The sequence below is a fragment of the Mus musculus genome, chromosome 13, assembly GCF_000001635.26.
Source record: "Mus musculus strain C57BL/6J chromosome 13, GRCm38.p6 C57BL/6J".
Taxonomy (NCBI): domain Eukaryota; kingdom Metazoa; phylum Chordata; class Mammalia; order Rodentia; family Muridae; genus Mus; species Mus musculus.
The window spans coordinates 116,312,503-116,319,445 of record NC_000079.6 but is presented as its reverse complement, the minus strand read 5'-3'; positions in this window follow the sequence as shown (position 1 = coordinate 116,319,445).

The following is a 6,943-nucleotide window of genomic DNA, read 5'->3' as shown; positions in this document are numbered from 1 at the left end:
GCAGAGAATGCAATTTTGATTGTTTTGTGTTATTCAGGAGTATTTGCACCGTTGAAATGTGAATTAATACCTTAATATTTAAAAGATCCTTATATGTTCTCCATCCACCACTAGACATTCTCAACCTTTACATTTTTTTTTTAAATGACTCAACCTTAGCCGGTCTAGATGTGCTTTAAAGATACTTTTGAAACCTGTGAATAAAGAATTCAAGCTTGGAGGAACTATTATCTCTTTTGCTTGGTCTTTTACTATGATTAGTTGCCAATCAATTGTCTTCTGTGGCTGCTGTGTTGTGGCTATTGCCACTGGTTTGGTTAGTCTCATATTTCTTCTCCATAGCAGACACTGATCAAATCTTGCCAGATTTTGGATGGGTGCGCCCTTTTATAGAGCTCCATTGCCTCCTGTCAGGCTTTTATGGACTAGTTTATTTCTGCACATGTGCAGGCGTTTTGACTCTATTATGTGCAGAACACATTCTACAAGAACAACTATATCCCACCTTTCTGAGACACCAGACACTCCAATTTTTCCCCAAGTTACAGGTGTATGCGCAGTGTTCCTCCTTCCTGGTTAGCAAGTCTGTTCTTCTCAGAGCAGTGTAGCTAGTCTCATGAGGCCACATGAGAACTGCTAAGATAACCTGGCTGCTGGGAGCTCCTCAAGTCGCTTTGCATAATTTGGATCACGAGCAGTGTTTTCACAACACCTTTCCCCTTTTGTTGTGGTTTAAATAAGCAGTGCCAAATATTTGAATTACACTTTGTGCTATAATCCAATCTGCAAAAAGGGCAAAGGCTAATAAAAACTCTGGGAAACTTTGAAGTCATTGGGTTTGGGGTGTTTTGTTTTGTTTTGTTTTGTTTTGTTTTGTTTGTTTCCAGATTCCTCTTCACATCTGGACTTTTCTCTTTCTGAGTCCGGAATCCTATTGCTTGTTCCATTTAGGTACATAAAGTATCATAAAATTTCACATTATGGTATTTCTAGTACTTCTTGTTTATGTTTTCTGTGATAGCACCTCATACCAACAGTGAATCTGTCTTTCATAAAAGATGCAAGTGTAATACATTTCCATCAACAATAAAACTTTTTAAATTCCCCCACCCTACCCCACCCCCCCCGCCAATAATCTACTTTCTGCAAAAGGAACCCTTAGCTTTGGTTTTTAAAGTTTTAAGCATCAAATGAAAATGATTATAAATTCTGTCTTTTTTCCTTTGGCCTCTATCTATAATCTGTCCCAGATCCGAGTTTCCCTCTTAAGGACACACTGTGCCAGGAGAAGCTGGGTCAACAAGGGCCACCCCTTTCTTTGTTCCCTTTGAGTTGTACCTGATGTTTCTTTCTCAATAATCTTTCTCTTTCTCTCCATAAAACAAAACACTTCTCTCATCTTAACCTACTTCTCTCCTCTTAAATCTACTCTCATCCTTTCTTCTAGTGTTTGATAACATCACCAAAACTCAATACTTCCTCCAGCACTATATTTAAAAGTTTGATTTTTTTCCATCCAGTTAAGTTTTTCTTCCACGTTTAAAGATGCTCGTGTCCCTTCCTCACAGACAGCAGCTTCCAATGGAACACATTTGCACTACTGAAGTATAGCCAAAGTCACATACAGACACAGAACTTCCACGGCTTGAGTAACTTGGATAGTTAATCGCACTTCAAGAGATGCAAGAAACAAGGTGTTAGGATCTGAATTATACTTCTGCATATACTGTGTAAAAATTCAAAACCAGTGATATTACATATGGTGTTTGTCACCAATGAATCATATAACACAAAATAGAACACTGTGCAGTAATAAGCCCCTTGACCAGACCAGGCCAAAACCACAGAACAGAACATTCTAAAGTAAGTTTGCATGCTAGCAGTTCTGTAGACTACTTATAAGCAATCATAAAACTTCCAATATCAATAAAGTTTAGCATGTAAGGCTCTTTGGGGATTATCATACTCTCTAGGGAAAGGCTAGAGATTCTTAATATAAAGCAAAACATTAACTTAGGCTCAATCAAGTGAGAATACACATCATATATTTTTAAGATTCTTTGTTTGTTGAGACAGTGGGTATTGCTCTGTGTAGCACTAGCTGTCCTAGAACTTGCTCTGTAGCCCAGTCCTGGCTTTTGCAAACAAGGCTGGCTTTGAACTCAGAGATCCACCTACCTCTGCCTCTTTAGTGCTGGGATTAAAGGCATAGGCCATCACTGCCCAGGGCAGTATTCTTCTAGCTCGACTGAACCCTCAGATAATAATGATTAAAACAAATTGTTACACACAGAAATCTTTCCACTATCACTATATTTTAATAATGGGTACATATCTACTAGGCAATATAGAAAGCAAATCTATTCACAGTGCTTACTTATTTTATGTCAACTTCTTATAAATTTTGAAGTGATAAAAACTAGCATTATATTAATTTTATTGTAACATTTACATTTGAATAATGATCATGTGATATTGTCATATCTCAAAAGTTAAGTTCATAGTTAGCCCTTAAGCATCATTTAGAATTTATTCATGTTTTAGCTATTGCTGGCATAATTAAAGATTTCTGAATAATAAGCAGTAACACATTTAGTACACAACTTTATAATGTGTAATTTTTGTGCATAAACAAATGTGTGTAACATAGAAGTGTATTTCCTTGTAGCATTGACTTCTAACATCTAGTTTTAGATCATGCTCTTTGATTGGTCCTGGGTTAATGAAGTTTCAAATATTGTTCTTTTTTCTTCATGAAAGCATATTTGAATATAATTTTTAAGTCTGCCAATTAGTTTCTTGGAAGAAGGTTATGCATATTAGAAGGAGCACTTGATTTTTTTTTCCCCTCTATGGAACTATCTTCTAAAGTAAAATGGCACTATCATTAGCATATAATTACTTCATAATTACACTTAAAGGAAATGCTGCATACTTTTGATATCTTTACATATCAGATTGTGAGGTACATACCACCTATAAATAGAGCCAAAGAAAGCTTTAATAGGCATCTTTTGAATCTTTCTAATTAAAATTGGTTTTTGTTGGTTTTTTTTTGTTTGTTTGTTTTCTAGACTAAATTTTTTACAATAGAGGTGTATCAGATATGTTAGGAGATGACTGAAAAATGGCCACAAGGTAAGTATTACCTTTTGGCCAAGGAACTCTTAAATCAACAAAGATACCAGCTGTCTGGATCTGGTGGCTATGTATACCCACCCCCATAACATCCATGCATCCTAACATCTGAGCATGGGCTGCATACCGTTCTCCTTTCCCAGAGAAAATGTTTGCTTAATAAATTGAATAAGACAAATATAAGAAAGATACAACTAACACCAACATCGGAGTGAAAATTTTAATATTCAGATATGCATGTAAAAGTTCCAGTGCTATTAATGTACTGTATATCGTTTCCAAAAGCTGCTACCAAGACATACATATCTCGTTGGTTTTCTTAAAAGTGTACTCTCAGGAAAAGCAGAGACCCCAGCGATGGTGGGAAATGTGAATGTGACAGTCTGTGACATTGCTAAAATACTGTCTCAGATCATTCCTTTCCACACTCGTGCTCATGTTGGGGAAAGCTGGATAATGGAGCATGGGTGTGTTAAGTCTGGATGTTCAGCCTACTCAAAAGGTAGCATCTATAAGCTCACATTGCATGCCTAGGATTTTGGAGGGTCTCCCAGTTTACAGCCCATACCGGGAAGCAGGCACATCTTCGTGCCCCATTTAGATATTTCCCTTTATATCTCATCTAGCACAATGAAGTTCACTTTGCTCAGCATCTCGGGGCCGGTCATCCTTTTGGAGCCTGTTAATAACTCAGTCCATTTGATTAAGTAAAGCTGTTTTCTAAAGGAGCCGTCTCCTGTAGCCCCCCCCCCCTTCTCTTCCCTGTTCATATTTTTTCCCACATCTTTTATTAGATATTTTCTTCATTTACATTTCAAATGCTATCCCAAAAGTCCCCTATACCCTCCCCCCACCCTGCTTCCCTACCCACCCACTCCCACTTCTTGGCCCTGGTGTTCCCCTGTACTGAGGCATATAAAGTTTGCAATACCAAGGGGCCTCTCTTCCCAGCGATGGCCAATTAGGCCATCTTCTGATACATATGCAGCTAGAGATATGAGCTCTGGGGGGTACTGATTAGTTCATATTGTTGTTCCACCTATAGGGTTGGAGACCCCTTCAGCTCTTGGGTACTTTCTCTAGCTAATAAAACTCATCGCTTTCAGATTCCACACAGAAAAGGATATGTCCTGCCCTGTACTTGATGAATATGAACAGGGTACTTTCTCTAGCTCCTGTATTGTACCCTGTTCATATTTATCAAGTACAGGGCTGGACATATCCTTCTTTCTGTGTGAAATCTCAAAGCGATGCGTTTTATTAGTGTGGATCTAGAGGCATAGAAGATTCTCAACAAGAGCTGCTTCACCCCTTTATTAACCTCCATGGGGGGGGGGGGGCGCAACACACACCAAACTTAAAAAATTGTCCCAATGATCTCTTTCCTCAAAATGATTTCAGATTTTACTAGGGTATAAAGATCTTTTTCTTGCCCCCAAACTCCTTCAGGCGCCCAGAATCTGCTGATAGTGCACCCATGACTCCCTGCCCCCTTTATAAAAATAAATAAAAAAGCACCCATATTCAGGAACCTCAGCTATGCCACCCGCCACAACATGCTTTAGCCGACAGACAGCTTAATTCAAAGGACCAAGGAGTAACTCTTGACATCACCTTGGCAGCCAACCCCAGCCCTAGGAGGCCGTCTTGCCCACACTGATATAGAAACCTAAGGGAAGGTTGCCTTTACTCAACCCTGGTAGTTTCCCAGCTTGACAACTCCCTCTCCAGCCCAGGCCCGTAATTTTCGACTCCTCCCCCACCTCTTTGACCTCTGAGGTATCCCACCCCAACCCCCTCCCCCGCTCCTTCTCGCTGTAAACCTCCCGAGGCTAAGGTAAAACAACTCAGAGACTCTAAATTCAGAGCTGAGGCTTAGACAGACTGCAGAAGAGGAAAAATGGTCCGGGCTTTGTGAAAGGACCATCAGCTGGATTTGATGAATTCCTCAACTAAATGAGGCTACTTTGCTCCTGGGTTCTCCGAGACCTGGGCGGCAAGGTGAGTGCTTTGGAGCAGATCTAGTAGACTACAACCCAACTACGGAGCCCACAGCTCCTTTGCCACGTAGGCTCGCTCCATCAACTTAAAGGAAGAATACACTTAGAGCAAGTTTTGTCAAAGGTGGGGTTCTGGGCCAACTTGAGCCAAGCCTCTTAGTGCATCATGATCTCTGGTTCCTAGGCAGGACTCGGTTAAATTTTGTCTTGATCATTCAATAGTTACAGAGGGGAAGCGGAGGATTTCCTTTGAAAAGGGTTGTTCCCCGATTAAGAGAAAGCAGTAAATACCTCCAGAAGCACGGTTTGTAAAGAAGGTGGCAAATCTCTGTCCTCACTTGACCCAGCTCCTCACAACATTCAGCTTGGGCTCCTCAGTCTCAGGACTGATCTGAGGTTTGCGGCTTCGTCGCTGCCGGGAATGTGCAATTCTATCCCGGCTGAGAGCCGAGCAGCAGACCGCACAAGATCACTGCCTTTGGAGCCGGCCGGCCGGCAAAGATTCCGGAGAAAGGAATGCTGATGACAGAAACAACCACCTGAACTCAGAAATGCAGGCTCGGAGCCTCTGCCGGGAGACGAAAGTTCTGGCTAATTCACTGGGATTGTTTTAGTAATTGGCACTCAACACAACTATATTCTCAGTAGGAGTCCTAGGCGATAAGATGGGAATCACAGCGAAGGTTTGTTATTGTTAACAGCTACCTTTATTAGCGGTGTTGCTTCTTTTTCTTAGCAAAATATTAAAAAAGGGACGAATAAAGGGATAATAATTTCCGACATGATCTCTCTGTGGGGATCTCTCTCTCTCTCTCTCTCTCTCTCTCTCTCTCTCTCTCTCTCTCTCTCTCTCTCTCTCCCTCCCTCCCTCCCTGTGAAATCAGAGAAGTCTCTCCCCAGATCCCCAACAAGCCACAGGCAACTGGAAGAGAAATAAATTAGCTCTAAGCATCTCCATCCAGCTCCCCATGGAACGTAAGTGCTAATCCTGACTCCCTTTAAGAGCATGTTGTTTTGTCTGATCTTTGGACATGATTAAAGATGCCAATGGTTCAGAGACTGTTCAGAAAAAAGTAGGAAAGAGTACACATGCATTCTTTGTCCTCTTCAGAGCTGAATGAACACCTCCGTGTTTCATTCCGACCCCTAAATTATGTGTTTATGAAGGTGAAGGGAATATATCCTTTGTTACACTTTTCCATCTGAATAGATTGCTCATTAAAAGTGGAAGCCTAGTTGTTCTACTAGTTCGAACCAAATTCTGGTTCCTGGGAGTAAATAAGTGAACGTAGTCACTGCTTAAGGAAAAAAAAAATGACCAAAGAAAGCCTCCCTTTTGTGCTCAATATTATTTATGTGGAAAAGCATAGCTTTTCTCATTATACAGATTTTTCAAAGAAACACTTAGGATTCTCTTTTATCTGCCAGACATTAGAGAATAAGTAAGTTCTGAGTATGAATTTACTTTCCAATGGCAGCTAAAACATACTACAATTTCTTTTCTTTTCTTTTTTTTTTTCTTTTTGGAAAATGGTGTGGTTTCATGATGTTCAGGGATCTGTGTCTGACTTTAAATATAATGTGGAATGTTTCCGTCTTAATTAAACAGAAATAAGAAAGCAGGAGCAGATAAACAGAACGGTCTTAAATGGACCAGCAGGGAGCTCAGGAGGAACAAACATGCGCCAGGAACTGTGCTCCAAGTCATGTAAGCAAATACTACAGACTCAAGAGAAACTTACTAAGTAAGCTTAGCGGGTATCTCTATGGTACAAAGACACTGGAATCTTATATAGGTGAGGGAG